This window comes from Chiloscyllium punctatum, chromosome 22 (genome assembly GCF_047496795.1).
Source record: "Chiloscyllium punctatum isolate Juve2018m chromosome 22, sChiPun1.3, whole genome shotgun sequence".
In the NCBI taxonomy this organism is placed as follows: Eukaryota; Metazoa; Chordata; class Chondrichthyes; order Orectolobiformes; family Hemiscylliidae; genus Chiloscyllium; species Chiloscyllium punctatum.
The window spans coordinates 12795954-12815352 of NC_092760.1; the positions used below are offsets into that span (position 1 = coordinate 12795954).

General features: G+C 39.1%; 1 protein-coding gene across 6 annotated transcripts in view; it reads right to left on the reverse strand.

Moving 5' to 3' along the window:
* phf21aa (PHD finger protein 21Aa) overlaps positions 1-19399 on the reverse strand; it is a 336953-nt gene that overhangs the window by 139309 nt on the left and 178245 nt on the right. Inside the window, exon 1 of one of the 6 annotated variants that reach the window (XM_072591811.1) lies at positions 159-289. The exons of the other annotated variants lie outside the window; for them this stretch is intronic. The gene's annotated coding sequence lies outside the window, so the exon portion shown is untranslated. Of the gene's footprint in view, positions 1-158; positions 290-19399 lie in introns of those variants that run through there. 6 annotated transcript variants of the gene reach the window in all.

Genomic DNA, 19399 nt, shown 5'->3' on the forward strand with positions numbered 1-19399 from the left:
TACACAAAACACTGCACGTTTACATAGCAGCAATATACAATAAAACAGTCCAGAAGTAACACACTGGGTGCGAACAGCAACTGAATGAAAGAATTATAAGGTTCAGTGAAAACTGACAGGAGTTGGTGGGGGAAGGGAAATACACAAAAGATTTGCACCTGCTCAAGGTCTTATCCACAAAACTAGCGATGAACAAATCAATTAAATCTCAAGTGAAGGTACTTTCTTAGAGTTCTTGAAAATTACTGTATAACAATTTTATACTCTTCCATCTCTACACAGTGAAGTCCAGTTATCTCTACTGAAAAAAAACTCCCTGTAACCGCAAGGGAAAGTATAGTGGGAGCAAAGGAAGCCTGAGCTAGTGCCATATGGTTGAAACAAAGAAATAGCCAATCACAAAAGGACTGCTGAAATTGAAAGATAATTATGAACTACGCATCACAATCCTATGGGAACAATAAAGGAGGCCCAGGAAAAGGGATCTTTTCAACTTCATATACACCTAAGATCTCCATTTTAACACTAGCAATTAAAAATACAATTGTGTTTCAAACTACCAGATACTATGAGGAGCAACTCCCTACTCTAATCAAATCTTACAAGCTCATCATATGCTGTATCAGAGATCAGCTAGCCAAACCTGCAGGGACCTTGGCCTAGCAGCACAGCTACTGTTTGCAACCCTCAAATAACCTGGACCAGCTGCTTCCCACTTCCTTTTGATTACACCACTAAGAACAGCTGGTGCACATTTATCACTCAAACAAATGCAAAGTTCAGAAACCTAAAATGCACTTTCACTGAAAGAAAATCAGTGTTATGTAACAGAATACAGGTGATGAGACAGAAAAACTATTAAAGTGAACTCTTTCTTTGTTTAAAAGAACGTCAATAATAATTATTTGCAATGCATCGGTTAAATCTTATGGGACACTGATTAGATCTGAACCATCACATTTTACAAAGAATATTAAATTCTGCAAAATAATTAATATGCTAACAAAAACTTAAATTCACACAGAATTAGATTTTACTGCAGGTAAGTGTGTTTATTTTGAAAGTCAACCATGGGTTATACTATACTCTGAATAACTTCTTTCAAATTAATTGATCCAGGGTTGACTAAGCTACTACTAAAACTTACAAAAGGAAAATGTTCTAATCTTACGATTCCTGAACTCCTCACAAGTGTCAATTTCATTATATTTTCTCAGATATAATTCACTGAAACAAGACCTAACCTATCTTGAAACTCCTTCCCTAGAGTAAACAGAAACTGAAGATAAATTGGCTAATTGATATGATTTTTATCTTCTTTCAAATATATGAATGGAAAATTAATGATTAGATTAGTGATTAGATTAAATTACATTACAGTGTGGAAACAGGCCCTTCGGCCCAACAAGTCCACACCGACCCGCCGAAACGCAACCCACCCATACCCCTACATTTAACCCTTCACTTAACACTCTGGGCAATTTAGCATGGCCAATTCACCTGACCTGCACATCTTTGGACTGTGGGAGGAAACCAGAGCACCCGGAGGAAACCCACGCAGATACGGGGAGAACGTGCAAACTCCACACAGTCAGTCGCCTGAGGCAGGAATTGAACCCGGGTCTCTGGCGCTGTGAGACAGCAGTGCTAACCACTGTGCCACCGTGCCGCCCACAAATGATCTTCAATACTTAATTATATGAATGTGTAAAGTGTATTTGAGAACAAAGTCCTTTAGAGATCAGCTTAATATGTTTACAATTATATTAAATGTTGTTCCCGAAACAAGAAAAACAGCCCAAAATTTTGCCATGTCTTCTAGCAGAAGATTAAAACAGAAAATGCAAGAAAAACTCAAATCTGGCAGTATCTTCAGAGACAAAGTAAAATTGCCATCTCAGACTAACAAACCTTTGTCTAGGATTCGAAAACCAAATATTCTTTTGGACAACAGATAGCACCTAGACTGCAGCATGAAATTTTCAGTTTTCGTTCCAGATTTCCATTATCTTAAGTATTTCACTTTTTGGTTGCCATTTGTTTTAACTTCAAGATTCTGAGTTTTGCTCTTTGATGTTTGATTTGGAACAAATAAGCCAGCAATTAAAAAAATAGTTTCTGAGTTTTGCTATTTACCTTTGGTTTTAAGGGCCAAGTTATTTAGTTCTGTCCCACCAATTACTCAATGCATCAAAAACTGTGATGCTTGTTGTCTCCTCAGCAAACACAGCAAGTAACTAGGAAAGCCGATAGAATATTATATTTTTATTGCGAGGTGAATTGATTGCAAAAGAACATAGGTTATTTATTCTTCGTTTATATAGAGTGAGAGCACATTTGCGATGAATATTAGAGACTTATTTAAGGATGTAAATGTACTGGAAGCAGTTAGGATAAAGGTCTAGTAGACTGATAACTGAAATGGGCAGATTGCCTTGTGTCTCAAGTCCTGGAGTAGAATTCAAACCCTGAGCTTCAGAGGAGGGGATGCCACTCACTGCACGAGATCTTCAAACATTTTTTTTAAATGCACACCATTCAAAATTGCTTTACAGAAGTACAAAGCAAAAATGCACTCAAACAAAGGAGAGACTTTTCCTAATCTTATAGGTGGCGTGGTAATTCAAGATACAAAAAAGGTTAAAAAACAACATTCCAAAAATAGGATGACAACATTGTGGAGTTGATGTTCATCAAAAAAAGAGCGGCAGGGCTAGAAATGGTCAAGAAGCTGAGGCCGTAAAGGGATTTTAAAAGCAATTAGAATTATGAACTTCAGATGTTGAGGTACATTATAGGTTAAAAAGGGTAGGCAGTGTGTGAAAATGAGACTACTCCAGAATATCAGCAGATAGACAAGCACTAGATCACAAGAAAAAAAGGCAAGCTAGAAAAATGTCATTATAGGTGAGAAAACAGATGACAAGCGTACAGATAAGGGCTTCAATGGTATACAAGCTTTGGTTGAGATGAACAATGCATTGATGGATAAGATTTGGAGGTGCCAGTGTTGCAGCACAGAATAGTGGACTGGTATGGACAAAGTTAAAAATCACATAACACCAGGTTATGGTCCAACAGCAAGTGCTTCCAAAAAACCTGTTGGACTATAACCTGGTGTTGTGAGATTTTTAACTTTGATGGAAAAGACGACAATAGTGAAGAGAATGAGAGTCAAGAAGCTCAACTGAGTGTGAAACAGAACATTAAATTACTGTTAGCTTTAGCCTAAAACAATGGACAGGAAGAAAGATGGTCTCAGTAGTGAAGACACAGTCTGTTCCAGAGCTGAAAAACAAAGCTTATGAAAAAAGCTTTGTCTTTCAAATGGAGAAATTACATGCATGTATGTTTGCTGAACAAGCAGTAACTAAATTCATAGACAGCAGAAATGTCTCAGAAGATGTGAGTGAGCTGGGTGCATTCAATGTATATGTGGGAGCTAATCTTTTTAAATAATGCATTTTATGTGGGTGTTGCTGGTTGGCCAACATTTATTGCCCACTCTAAGTGCCTTGAGGATATGGTGGTGTGCTGTCGTCTTAAACAACTGCAATCCTTGGGGTGTCGGGAGACCAACCTTGCTGTCACTAAGGAATTTCCAGGATTTTTACCTAATGACAGCAAAGGAACAGTGAGATGCTTCCAAGTCAGGTGGTGTCTCTCTTAGGGAGGATTTTATAGGTGATGGTATTCCCTTGCTTATGCTACTCTTGTCCTTCTGGTTGTTGAGGTTGCAGGCTTGAAATGGCTGCAAAAGGGAAGGTCTCTTCACATATTACTCAAGTAAAATGCTAATTCAAGTCAGAGGAGATAGGGGAAGCGCTAAATGAATATTTGTTGTCAGTATTCATACTGAAAAAAAGATAAATGTTGTTGAGGACAATATTGAAATACAGCCTACTAGACTAGACAGGATTTGACATTTGCAAGGAGGTGTTAGCAATTCTGGTAAGTGTGAAAATAGATAAGTGCCTTAAGCCAGTTGGGATTTATCCTAGGATTCTCTAGGAAGCCAGGGAGGAGATTGCAGAGCCTTTGATCTTTACTTCGTCATTTTCAACAGGAATAGTGACAGGAGACTGGAGGATAGCAAACGTTGTCCCCTTGTTCAAGTAGAGAGTAGAGACAACTCTAGACCAGTGAGCCTTACTTCAGTTATGGGTGAAGTGTCGGAAAAGGTTATAAGAGATAGGATTAATAATCATCTAGAGAGGAATAAGTTGATTAGGGATAGTCAACATGGTTTTGTGAAGGGTAGGTCGGACCTCATAAACCTTAGAGCTCTTTGAGATTGTGACCGAATAGGTGGATGCGAGTAAAACGGTTGATGTGGTGTATATGGATTTCAGTAAGGTGTTTGATAAAGTTCCCCACGGTAAGCGATTGCACAAAATACAAAGGCAAGGGATTGAGGGTTACTTAGTGGTTTGGATCAGAGAAAGGAGAGAGGGTGGTGGTTGATGGTAAATGTTCATCCTGGAGTTCAGTTACTAGTGGTATACCACAAGAATGTGTTTTGGGGCTACTGCTGATTGCCATTTATATAAATGACCTAGATGAGGGCATAGAAGAGTGAGTTAGTAAATATGCGGATGACAATAAGGTTGGTGGAGTTGTGGATAGTGCTGAAGGACGTTGCAGGTTACAGAGGGACATAGATAAAACTGCAGAGCTGGACTGAGAGGTGGCAAGTGGAGTTTAATGCGGTCAAGTGTGAGGTGATTCCTTTGGAAGGAGCAACAGGAATAAAGAGCACTGGGCTAATGGTAAGATTCTTGGTAGTGTAGATGAGCAGAGAGATCTCGGTGTATATGTGCACAGATCCCTGTAAGGTGCCACCCAAGTTGACAGGATTGTTAAGGTGACATACAGTGTGTTAGCTTTTATTAGTAGAGGGATTGAGTTTCGTAGCCATGAGGTCATGCTGCAGCTGTACAAACCTCTGGTGCGTCCACAATTGGAGTATTGCGTACAGTTCTGATCACTGCATTATAGGAAAGATGTGGAAGGTTTGGATAGGGTTCAGAAGAGATTTACTCTGATGTTTCCTGGTATGAAGGGATGGTCTTATTAAGCAAGGCTGAGGGACTTGAGGCGGTTTTCGTTAGAGGGAAGGTTGAGAGAGGACTTAATTGAGACATGCAAGATAATCAGAGGGTTAGACAGGGTGGACAGAGAGAGCCTTTTTCCTCGCATGGTGATGGCTAGCACAAGGGGACATAGCTTTAAATTGAGGGGTGATAGATATAGGAGAGATGTCAGAGGTAGTTTCTTTACTCAGAGTAGTAGGGGAGACTTGCCATTTAAATGGCCATTGGATTGACATATAGAACAATGCAGTGCAGAACATGCTCTTCGGCCCTCGATGTTCTGCCGACCTGTGAGCTAATCTAAGCTCATCCCGCTACACTATCCCATCATCATCAATGTGCTTATCCAAGGATTGTCTAAATCTCCCTAATGTGGCTGATTTAACGACATTGGCAGGCAGAGCATTCCATGTCCTTACCACTCTGAGTAAAGAACCTGCCTCTGACATCTATCATCCCTCAATTTGTAGTTATGCCCCCTCGTACAAGCTGATGTCATCGTCCTAGGAAAAAACTTTCACCGTCTACCCTATCTAATCTTCTGATCATCTTTTATGTCTCTATCAAATCCCCTGTTAGCCTTCATCTTTCCAATGAGGACAGACCCAAGTCTCTCAGCCTTTTCTCATAAGGCCTTCCCTCCAGATCAGGAAACATCCTGGTAAATCTCCTCTGCACCTTTTCTAATGCTTCCACATTCTTTCCTGTAATGGGGCAACCAGAACTGTACACAATATTCCAAGTGCGGCGCACTAGCATTTTGTATAGTTGCAGCATGACATTACGGTTCCGGAACTCAATTCTTCTACCAATAAAAGCTAACACACCGCATGTCTTAACCTGGGTGGCAACTTTCAGGGATCCATGTACATGGTCTCCAAGATCCCTCTGCACATCCACACTACCAAGAATCTTTCCTTTGACCCAGTATTTTGCCTTGCTGTTATTCTTCCCGAAGTAAATCGCCTCACATTTAGCTGCATTGAACTCCAAGTCCCCTTGCAACCTGTAACATTTTTCCACTGTCCACTACTCCACCGGCTTTAGTGTCATCTGCAAAATATGGATGAAAATGGAATGGTGTAAGATAGATGGGTTTCTGATTGACGTTGCACTGACCTGTGGAACCAAAGGCCGAAGGGCCTGTACTGCACTCTATGTTCGAAGAGTCAGATCAGTACATGAAACAAAACATAGCAACAATATTTGAGCACAAATGATGATAGATCATCTGGGTTGAAAGAAGAAGAAATACTAAATTGAGAAATAGCACAAATCCTCCAGTAGTGGTAATTCAGTTTATAACAAAGTATATCATAATATATTAGGATTATATTTAAAAAGTCATGTGGACATAACATGATGCATGTTACAGAGCATAGTATTGTCACATACATACATGTTCCATAGTTCAAGTTGAGCTTGCACTTGTATAGCATTGTAAAAATACACATTGGTGGTTTCTTATTATAATACAAAAAAATTAGGAATTTAGTACCTGAGCAAATCACTCCTTCAGTTTCACAGGTTCAGTTGCCCACTTTTGTGCTCGTTACAGTCCAGCGACACACATAACAAGTTTATATTACAAGTAAATAAACCACATTTTACGACACTAAGGACTACATTATGTAGGATAAATACCACTGAAAGATTTTAAAAATGTATAATCACAGCTGACGTTACTCAATCCTCAAAGTCCCTTCGGTGCTGCTTTGTCATTTCAATATAGGAGTAGCAAGCTACATTCCACAATGTGTTCAACAACTGCATAACAGTCTGGAGTATTTTATGTACTTAGAGATTTGATAACTTTTAAAAAACTAATCAGATTTGTAATTTTCAATAGTATTTTACTGAATTCACGTAACTGAATAATGAATGGCTGGGATGAAGCAACAGGTCTAAATTGAACTGGGGAGAGGGACAGTGAACCCAACAGCAATGAACTGAGATGTTCAAGAAACTTGTATATGACACCCAAATTCTATTTGGGAACTAGAAACGCATGATTTACTCACTTTATCTCAACATCATTGCACGGGTTTCTTCTGTTGTATGTTATGATTAGATTCTCTACAGTATGGAAACAGGCTCTTCGGCTCAATAAGTCCACACCAACCTTCCGAAGAGTAACCCACCCAGACCTATTCCCCTACCCTATATTTATCCCTGACTAATGCACCTAACATTATGGTCAATTTAGCATGGTCAATTCACGTGACCTGCACATCTTTGGATTGTGAGAGGAAACAGACAGACATGGGGAGAACATGCAAACTTCACACAGTCACGGAGGCTGGAATTAAACCCAGGACCCTGGTGCTGTGAGGCAGCAGTGCTAACCACTGACCGTGTCGCCCCATTATGTTAATGAAAACCTGGATAGATTATGCACCACTAATATTTGTTATGAAATTCATTCTCCGATCATAATATCAAACCTTTGTTGACGATTTTGTTAACACACAAGGCCAAATTAAATCCTACGACATTCCAAACGACTCCATCACCAAAATAATTCACTTTTGACATTGTAAAATAATTATTTTGAAAAAATATTGAATTTATAAGTCACGTATGCAACATTGATATGTTAATCAATACTTCCTATCAACAATCCAAGAAAACCCAAACATATCTTCAGAGGGTCGGTGTGGACTTGTTGGGCTGAAGGGCCTGTTTCCACACTGTAGGTATTCTCTGATCTTCTATAAATAGAAAGCAGGCTCCACCACCTGTGCTTCATCTAGAGGCTCACTGAAGATGTTACCTAGTATGGTGATGAAACTTCGGAAAACAAACCTTGCAGCTCAACGAACAAACCTACATCCAGAGTGACTTAAAAATAACATTGCACTTCACTAAGCTCCCATATTTACCAATGTAAAAAGCTGTGCTGATTTCAGGCAAAGTTAGGTCTTCAAGCAGTTCCAACAATTTGTTAGCATCAAGTTAAAGTGTAATCACCTAAACAAAGTCTGAGTGCAAATGCTAACAAATTGTTTCAGCCACTTCTTTCTGTTGCATTTGTTGAGTGTTAGTTCTCATCTAAAAACTGGCAAAGTAGAATTCCAAAGGTAGCTTGCAGTGAAGAGAAATTAGGCATTGAGCATTGAGGCTGTGGTTACAAAAGTTAGTTCATACTTCGCTGTATAAATCACACAAGAAAACACACAGCATTAACACCAACTAGAAGTAATGGGGACTGTATTTGTCTACTGATCCTGAAGGAATAAATTGTTGGCAATTAATGATGTCTTGGTTGTACCAGTTTCTCTGTATATAATGATCTTTCATTGCCTCTAATCATTAAGAATGCAACTCAGCATACACATGTGCTCCATCATACACCTGTACAAACACGTTTAACTAAGAAAATCCAAATACCTAGTGTGTATGAGTATAAGCTGATCCAGTATAGAATGTAACTCCTTTACCGGCTTTAATTCTACCAGCATAAAGGTAGGTAAGTGCACTACTGGGGTTGTTTCAATGCACATCACGTCACGAAATATAATAAACTTTGTAGATCTGCACCAGATATTAAAATGGAGCTTTTTAAATACCCGTTTTATCCAAATCTGTCACAATCTTATGAAGTATCAGCATTTCCTGTAACCTCCTCCCCTCCAAAGAGGATAACCACTACTTAAATAACTTAAGTTTGTAGACAAAATCCCTTACTAATAGGACCATTCTGGTAAATCTCTACTGGACCTTCAGATCTTTACTAAGGTGTGGAGGCCAGAACTGGATTCAATCCCGTAGTGTGGTATATCCAGGTCTTTGCACCGACAGCACAACTTCGCTGTTTTTAATGCTCAATACCTCAAATTACAATGTCCAAGACCCATACGATCTGCTAAAGACTCCCTCAATATGTCCCACCACGAAGATAGATTATGCACATGACACACACACACACACAAATCAAACCCTCTCTCATATCTCAGTATTAAACTCTATCCGTTGATTGTTTATCAGTTTGCTAACCGAACCAGCCAACTTCAACAGAACACAAAATTAGTTTGCCACATTTCTACACACTTATCACATACACAAAACTGATCCCTGGAGAATATCCCATCTACGATCCTGCAGTTTGAAAACAATTACCATGACTTCTTGTTTTCTGCCATTAAGCCATTTTTTCTCCAATTTTGGCACACACCCTCCTATCCCATGAGCTTCAATTTTGTTCACTAATTTTGGTCCTTTGACTTTAAAATTCATATAATCATTCTCCACATTCTCATCTTTCTGACAGTTCATCAAAGAATTTAATTATCACTCAAACACAATCTGACTTAAAGTATGCTGTTTCTATTTAGGTAACTCAAACGAATCCATAAATCTGTTAAATTCTTCGCTGATTATTACTTCCAAACCGCGACACACCACTCAAGTTACTCTGAATATCTTCACACGAACAAATTTCCACTGCCCAATCCTCTGGAACCTCCCCTAACCAGCGATTTATGCAATCGATGGATAAGCTAATTCATCAGTACAATCTGCCAATCAATTCTCCCTCTACCCTAAACCTCTATCATCTCCACTTGTACAAGTATTTTGTCAGCATCTTCATATTGAATACTCATTAGTACCACCTTTATTGATTATACCGGCCTTGGCTGGAAACTTTAAAAATAACATCCCTATTTTATGTCCCCAATAAGCTCCAACCCATTTCTCACCAACCACTTACACCCATATTTGTATTCTAATAGAGAATCTAGGGTTTCCTTTTATATGAACTGCCTTTCTTTTCTCATATTCTTTCCTTCACCCCTAACTTACTATATATGGCCTGGTTTTCCACTAAAGAAATAAGTTGCCATTCATCATACACCTTCTCTTTGGTGCCATATTTTCTAACTCACTTGTCACTCAAGCAGCCTTGAATTTTGCTACTCCACCTTTCCACATAGTATTTTGTTTTTGTATATGCAGGTCGTTCTGGTATAAACCGGGTTTTGACACCACAATTTGATTATAATGGGATTGATGAATTGCGGATGCATTGTGGATAATACAAACTTTCTATTTAACAGGTATAGTGATCTTCTACAGCATGATTTTCTATAGCAGTTTTCCATAGTGCAAGGTTGCAGGGGTAGGCAAGTGTTGCATTATACTAGAATGCTCTGTATACATTAATCTGTTTATTAGTACAGAGCTTGTTAGGACTATTACAGCGATCTTCAAGACTACCTGAGATCAGAAAAAGTTTCACTGGGCCTCCAATAGTCAGGATCTAAAGTGAAAAAACTAAAAACTTGACAATTATCAACAAATTATAGTCTTCTCTGAATTATAGGAAAGATTCTCATAAGAGTTCTGTTAAACCAGTTATTAAACAGGTTAAACATAAAAACAGAGGAAAGGAAATAAGACAGGCAAAGAGGCAGTACAAAAATTGAGTGACAACTGACATAAAAAGGGAATGTCAAGATCCTCTGTTGGAGGCCAGAACAGGGTTCTAAATCAGTAATCATCAGGAGGATTGGAAGATGTGCCCAGCACCACTGTGACTTCTACCCTCTTTCCCACAGCAGTCTAGGGATACATCTCAGCTAGACTGGAATGCAGTCATAAATTTGTGCAGTAAAATCTGTTTGACTTGGGTCATACTAGGTTTCTTAATGAACTAATAAAAAATATAGTAACTGAGGAATACATGCGTAAATTGTACACTTGACATTTCAGTTATTTTTAAAAATTTAATAGATATATTAGCAAAATTTAAGTATACTGTATTACAAAAAGGGCAGTACTGTAGCAGGATGCAAAGAGATTTCCCATGGTTCAATATCAAGACCACTTGTGTTCTTTACATATATAGAAACTTGGATTTGAGAACAGAATAGAATTCTGAAACTTGTGTTTTACTGCATTTACAAATTTCATAACAAGTCAAAAGGATGCACAGGCTGATTGAAAGGGTGGACAAATAGCAAGTAAAATGCAATACAGAAAACTTAGTGGTGAAACTATTTAGGATGAAGAATGAAGTGAGATAACATAGGCTGAATGATTCATCAAGGAATAGAAAAGCTCCTTCGACACTTTGCTCCAGGTGGTGGTTATGCCACTTAGGACAGCACTTTCTAAATTGGTTCATTAGCAGGACTATGAATGAGGCAGGTATGGCCCTTGCAATTGTCCAAAAAATTGAAGGTTGTTTGGAACGTGTACAGACAAAAGCAAGGTGAGGAGTAAACTAAGCACAACACTGTGGTATAGGAAGCCATTCAAGTGGCAAAATCAGCAGTAATGTAGTGATAATAAAAGAGAATAAAGTCAAGGAAATAGACAGTTTTCTGCAACTAACAGCATATGTTCAGAAGATTGTGCAGCCTGCCTAGTGACAGGGTTTAAGATGTCCGCTCAGAGTTGCAGAAGAATTTTCAGTGCGATTAAATTGTCATGGTTGAAGCGCACATTCCCCATCCATAACATAATCAAGGCTGGGAAAGACGTTCTGCACAGGAAGAATGAGCAGTTTGGGGCTAGAGTACACAGTAAAATCTCAATAATAATGATTTCTAGATTATCATCTGAATCACAAGCAAACTGGTATTGAGTGAATAATTTCAGAGATGACTGAGGCAAGAAAAATAGGTTTCAATTCATGAGGCACTGGCACCAATACTGGGAAAAGTAGGAGCTGCAATACTGGGTTAGGTTTCATCTGATCCGTACTGAGTTCAATGTTCAGTGTGAGTCATATACCTGGTTTGTGGAAGGGTTTTAAAAACAAATAGTGGTTCGGGGGCTCATGAGAAGAGATGTGGTAAATCAAAGGGAAACAAAATAAGTAACAGTTCAGGACTGTTATTCATCTGTGCAATGAATGAACAGAGTGTACAAACCTAAGAGTGAACTTGTAAACAAGGTTAGAGATTGTAAAAATAGTCAAAAGACAGAGCCAAGGGTTCTCTATGTTAATACACACAGCATTGGAAAAAAATGTGAGCATAGACAGAAGCTTGAGAAATGGTGATGGGTGGCTATGTTAATTCAAGATCCATTAGTAGTACATTAATGAGAGTCACACTTAATTATAAAGAGCAATATGTAGAATTAGTTTGGGTAAAAATAAGAAATAGGAAAGTAACAGCATGAGAGATTAGGCACCCTAACAGTGTAACATGAATAAATAAAAGTAGGTACTGCAATAATTATAGAAGACTTTAACCTAAATATAAATTGGATGAAGATGGACAAAGACAGCCTAGAAAACAGATTGTATGCAGGATTATGTCTTAGTGCAGTACGTTCTACGGGCAATCAGGAAGCAGGGGTTATTCTAGACTTGCTAATAAACAATGAAACAGGATCAGCTTTTTATTCATTCACAGAACGAGGGTGCCACTGGCTGGGCCAGCATGTATTACTGATCCCTAATTGCCAAGAGGGCAGTTGAGAGTCAAACACATTGCTATGGGTCTGGAATCACATGTCGGCCAGAACAGTTAAGAATGACAGATTTCCTTCCCTCAAGGACATTAGTGAACCAGACGGGTTTTTCCAATAATCGATAACACTACTTGGCCCCTTAAAGAAGAACACGAGATATACCAGTCTCTAGGGGATGGTGATTGCAACATGGTCGAAGTATATTTTCGATGTGAGGGAGAGATGTGCAGTTTTAAGACTACCGTTTTAATCCTATGAGGAACTAAAGGCAGAGGTAGCTAGAGTGAACTGGGAAACTAGTTTAAAAGATAGACAGTAGAGATGCTGAAGAAGAATTTTAAGAATATATTTAATAACTCTCAGCAAAGATTTACCCCAGTGAGAGAAAATACTGAGAAGAATGCATCATCCAAGGCTAAGTAAGGAAGTTACAAATTGCATAAAGACAGGACCGAAGATTGGTCAGAAAGACCAGCAAAGAATGTTTAAAAAAAGGGAGAAGTATAGAAGAAAGCTAAATGGTAACATTAAAACAGATAAGTGTTTGTCTGAATATTTAAATCAGAAATGTGCAACTAAAACTAGTGCTGGTCCTCTAGTGTGTCTGAGATGACAACAATGGAAAACTAGGAACTATCAGAGGTATTAAACAGATATTTTTTATCAGTTTTCAGTGTTGAAAACTTTTAGAATACTGATTTCAATCTGGTCTCCCTGCTATAGGAAAGATGCTGTTAAACTTGAAACAGTTCAGAAAGAATTTACAAGCACGTTGCTGGGATTGGAGGGTTTGAGCTACAGAGAGAGGCTGAATAGGCTGGAGCTTTTCTCCCTTTAAGTGTTTGAAGCTGAGGAATAACCAGATAGAGGTTTTTAAAATCATAAGGGGCATGAATCAGATGAACAACCAAGGTCTTTTTCCCAGGGTGGGGGGAGCCCAAAACTAGAGGGCAAAAGCTTAAGGAAAGAGGGGTAGGATTTAAAAAGGGACCTGAGTAGCAACCTTTTCACACAGAGATTGGTATGAAATGAACTGCCAGAGGTAGTGGTGGAGGCATTTACAATTACAACAACAACATAAAAGACATCTGATGGGTACACGAATAGGAAGTGTTTAGAAGGATATGGGCCAAATACTGACAAATGGAATATCAGTTTAGGATATTTGGTTGGCTTGACGAGTTGGACTGAAGGGTCTGTTTCTGAGCTATATAACTCGATGACTTCTCAAAGACCTGACAATCGTAACATGGGATGAAAGGGAGAGAGAGTGAGTTTGAACAATCAATAGGGAAAAGGTATAGGAAAATGACTTAAGTCTGGCAAATTTGCTAGACTAAAATGGCATGCATCCAAAGATCTTAAAAGGGTAGCTGCTAAGATCATAAAAACATTGATTATAATCTTTCAAAACTACTTGAATTCATAAAAGGTCCCAAAGGATTGGCAAATAGCTAATGAAACCCCATTAATTGGGATAGGAGGGACTCAAAGCAGAAAAATATAAACCAGTTAGCCTAACATCTATCATAGGGAATTGCTAGATTCCATGATTAATGATACTGCAGAAAAATTCTTAAAGTAAAATGTGATCAGGTAGATCACATGATATTGCAAGAAGGAAACTGGATTAACTAACCTTTTAGAAGTTAGTAAGTAATAAGTAATGCGGATACAGGGGAACCACTGAATGTGCTGTATATGGATTTCCAAAAGGCATTTGGGGTCTTTGGGGGGGGGGGGGGGGGGGGAAGAGGGGGAGAGAGAGAGTGCGAGAGAACAAGAGACAGAGACACACACACGACTTATGATAATTTTATCAGAAAGTCACCACATCTCAGGCAAGGGGAGAGGTTGAGAAGGAGAGTCCTTCATGGTAACCACAGCTGATGCTATACTGTTGGCATAATTATGCCTCATAAATCAACCATCCAGCCAACTGAGCTAACGGATTTCCACTTACAGAATAAATGTTAGCATGAATATAAAAACAATTATCTGACAACAAGCAGAGATTAGGGATAAATGGGTCCATTTCACATTAGTGAGCTGCAACTAGTACAATGCAACAGGAATCAGTGCAAGGACTTCAACTGTTTCTAATCTATGTCAGTGAATTGTACATACATACTTAATACATCATAGTTAAATTTGCTAATGATATCAAGGCAGACAAGGTAAATTGTCAAAGGTAGAGAATCTGCAAAAGGATTATAGATGGATTATTCACATTGGCAAAATGTGAACAGATGGAGTACAATATGGGAAAAGTAAACTTATCCAATTTGACTGGGAGAATAGAGAAGCAGTATATTAATTTAAAGAGAGATATTTCTGAACTCAAAAGTAAAAAAGGATCCAGGTGCCTGGTACACAACTCACAAAAGTTGTTTGTGGGTACAGCAAGTGATTAGGAAAGCAAATGTAATGTTGAATGTTTATTGAAAAGGAAATACAATCTAAGGAATAAAGGGAAATTTTACAGCAGCTGCAAGCCTTGGTGAGATCATATCTAAAGTACTTGAATAACTTATTTGAAGAGGAACATAATTGTTTTAGAAGTTCAGAGAAGGTTCACTTGTCTCATTCTTATATGAAAGCTTGATCGTGTTGGGCATTTCCCATTGGAGTTTAGAAGAATGAGTGACCTTATTGAAGCATCCAAGATCTTGAGGGAACTTGACATGAAGTCTGAAAGAATTTTACCCTTGCAGGACATATTAGCACCAGTAGAAAGTACAAATGTCTCTTTCATCTTGTTTCAGACAATTTCATTTCTTCAAGAATCATTAGCCTGTGGAATGCTTTTTCCCAAAAAGCAGTAACTGCTTGGGCACTGATTTTATTGCCAGCTGAGTTAGACTTCTGATTAATAAAGGAATCAAGGTTTCCACAGGAATGCAGGGTTGCAACCACAACCAGATCAGCGTAACTTCGGTAAATGGTGGAGATGGCTTGAAGGACCATATGGCATACACCTGCTTTTAAGTTATATCCCAATGTTACTGAACTGGGCTTTCAAGATCTGCTCCTTACAACAGAGGATAATAAGAGGACACATGACAGAGGCATTTAGAAGCATGAAAGGTATAGATTAAATAAAGAAAAATGTTTTCCAATAACTAAAGACACAGTAATGAGATTTAAGAAACCATTTTCACAAGACGACTGGTTAGGAATAAAAAGTGTAAAACATGAGTAATAATCAACTGATCTAGCAGCACCTGTTAAGAAAGTAATGTTTCAGGTCAATAATCTTTCGTCAGTGGTCAGGATTTGGAATGTACTGTCCAAAAGGATGGCAGGAACAGTTTGATTAGTTGCTTTAAAGGAAAACAGGATAATGAACATCTGGGAAATAAATTATAAAGATAAGCTGCATTTATTTCAATACAAGAGACTTAACAGGTAAGGCAGATGAACTCAGGGCATGGGACTAGAATATTGTAGTGATTACAGAGATGTGGCTCAGAGATGGACAGGACTGACAGCTTCATGTTCCAGAGTATAGATGCTATAGGAGGGATTGAAAGGGGGCTAGAGAGGAGGGGAAGTGGCATTTTTGATGAGGAATAACATTACGGCTGTACTAAGGGAGGATATCCCTGGAATTACATCCAGAGAAGTTATCTGGGTGGAACTGATTAGGTACATACCTACTAGGGAAGGTGCAAAAGTTGACATACACTTGGGAAATAAGGCAGGGCAGGTGACGGAGGCATCAGTGGGGAGCACTTTGGGGCCAGTACCCATGATTCTATTAGTTTTAAAATATTGATGGAAAAGGATAGACAGGATCTAAAAGATCAAGTTCTAAATTGGAGGAAGGCTAATTTTGATGCTATTAGGCAAGAACTTTCAAGAGTCGACTGGGGACAAATGTTTGCAGGCAATGGAATGCCTGGAAAATGGGAAGCCTTCACAAATGAGATAATGAGCCCAGAGACAGTACATTCCTGTTAGGGTGAAAGGCAAGGTTGGTAGGTGTAGGGAATGCTAAAAGAGAAGAGAAAAATTGAGGTTTCGGTCAAGGAGGACGCAGCATATATCAGGCACAGACAGCAGGGATCAAGTGAATCCTTAGAAAACAAACAGTAAAGGCAGTTGGAGTATACTTAAGAGGGAAATCAAGATGGCAAAAAGGGGACATGATGTAGTTTTGGCAAATAGAATCCAAAGGAATTCTACAAGTATGTTAAAGACAAAAGAGTAACAAGGGAGAGAATAGGGCCCCTGAAAGATTAGCAAGGTCAACAATGTGTGGAATTACAGGAGATGAGGGAGTTACAAACAAGTATTTTGCATCAGTGTTTAGTGTGGAGAAGGATATGGAAATTGAGAACATGGGGAAACAAATAGTGACATCTTGAAAAGTGTCCATGTTACAGAGGTGGTGGTGCTGGACATCTTAAAAATGCATAGAGGTGGGTAAATTCCTAGGGCCCAAATCAGGTGTACCCTAGAATTTTGTCGAAAGCTAGGGAAGTGATTGCTGGGACTTAGCTGAGGTAGTTGTATCATCAATAACCACAGGTGAGGTGCTGGAAGACTGGAGGTTGGCAAACGTGGTGCCACTGTTTAAGAAAGGTGGTAAGAAAAAGCCAGGGAATTACAGACCAGTGAGCCTGACATCGGTGCTGAGCAAGTTGTTGGAGGAAATCCTGAGGAACAGATTTAAATGAATTTAGAAGGGCAAGAACTGAATAGCGATAGTCAGCACGATTTTGTTTGTGGGAAATCATGTCTCACTAACTTGATTGAGCTTTTTGAAGTAACAAAAAGGATTGATGAGGGCAGAGCAGTGAATGTGATCTACATGGACTTCACTAAGGCTTTCGAAAAGATTAATCATGGTAGAATGGTTAGCAAGGTTAGATCACATGAAGTACACAGAAAACTATCCATTTGGATACAGAACAAGTTGAAGGTAGACAACAGCGGGTGGTGGTGGAGGATTGCTTTTCAGACTGGAGGCCTGTGCCCTTGTGGCGTCCCACAAGGATCGATGCTGGGTCCACTGCTTTTCATCATTGATATAAATGATTTGGATGTGAACATAGGAGGTATAGTTAGCAAGTCTGCAGATGACACTAAAATTGGAGGTGTAGTGGACAACGAAGGAGGTTATCTCAGATTACAATGTAACCTTGATCAGATGGGCCAATAGGCTGAGGACTGGCAGATGGAGTTTAATTTAGATAAATGTGGGGTGCTGTATTTTGGAAAGGCAAATCAAGGTAGTACTGATACATTTCATCAAAAAGTCCTCTGGAATGTTGTCGAACAAAGGGACTTTAGAGTGCAGTTTCATAGGTCCTTGAATGTGGAGTTGCAGGTAGAATAGGGTAGTTATTTGGTATGCTTGCATCTATTGGTCAGTGCATTGAGCTTAAGAGTTGGGAGGCTATTGCATGTTGCGGCTGTACAGGACATTGGTTAGGCCACTTTTGGAATACTGTGTGCAATTCTGATCTCCCTGCTATCGGTAAGATTTTGTTACGTTTGAAGGCTTAGAAAAGATTTACAAGGATGTTGCCAGGTTTGATCAATAGGGAGAGGCTGAACAGGCTGGGGCTATTATCCCTGGAACGTCGGAGGCTGAGGGGTGACCTTACAGAGGTTTAGAAAATCATGCGGAGCATGGTTGGGGTGAATTGCCATGGACTTTTCCCTGAGGTGGGGAGTCAAAAAATAGACAGATTAGGTTTAAGATCAGAGGGGCAAGATATAAAATGGACTTAAGGGGCAACCGGTTCACATAGAGGGTGGTGCATGTATAGAATGAGCTGCCAGAGGAAGTGGTGAAGGCTGGTACAATTACAACATTTGAAAGGCATCTGGATGGGTATATGAATAGGAAGGATTGAGGGGGATATGGTCCAAATGCTGACAAATTGGACTAAATTAATTTAGGCTATCTGGATGAATTGGACCAAAGGGTTTGTTTTCATTCTTTACAGCTCTATGACTCTGACATGGAGAGAGAGTAAGAGAATGGTACTAAATTAGCTTAATCAAAAAGAGCAGACGGAATAGCCTCCTACTGCACTGCATATTTCTAGAATTTTAACAATGCAAGGTTCATGTAGATAAATGTCCAAAGATACTTCACAGCAGTGTTATCAAAAAAAAATGGATAGAGAGCTACATAAAGAGATATTGGAAAAGGTGAATAAAACCTTATTCAAGAAATAGGTTTTAAGGAGACGCTTAATGTGGGATAGAATTTAAAAAGTTCAGTAAGGAAACTTCATAGTTGAAGCAGATCACTAATGATTAAGCAATTAAAATATGGGATGTCCAAGAACAACGATCCCCCTAAATTACATGGTCACACGGAGTTTTCATGCAAACCAAACACCATGAAGATGCATTGACATCTGATTCGTGAAGTTGTTGTCATGCATAGGCCTTGGAGGTTCATGCAGCAAAGTAAAAAAATTGGAGGGAACCTAGCTCACAGACCAGTCTGGAGAGTAGAGAGTTCAAGGTGCTGCATTTTGGGAAAGCAAATCTGAGCAGGATTTATACACTTAATGGTAAGGTCCTTGGGAGTGTTGCGGAACAAAGAGACCTTGGAGTGCAGGCTCATAGCTCCTTGAAAGTAGAATCGCAGGTAGACAGGATAATGAAGGTGGTGGTGTTTGATATGTTTTTCTTTATCGGTCAGAATATTGAGTGCAGGAGTTGGGAGGTCAGGTTGCAGCTGTACAGGACATTGGTTAGGCCACTGTTGGAATATTGCGTGCAATTCTAGTCTCCTTCCTATTGGAAAGATGTTGCGAAACTTGAAAGGGTTCAGAAAAGATTTACAAGGATGTTGCCAGGGTTGAAGGGTTTGAGCTATAGGGAGAGGTTGAATAGGCTGGGCTGTTTTCTCT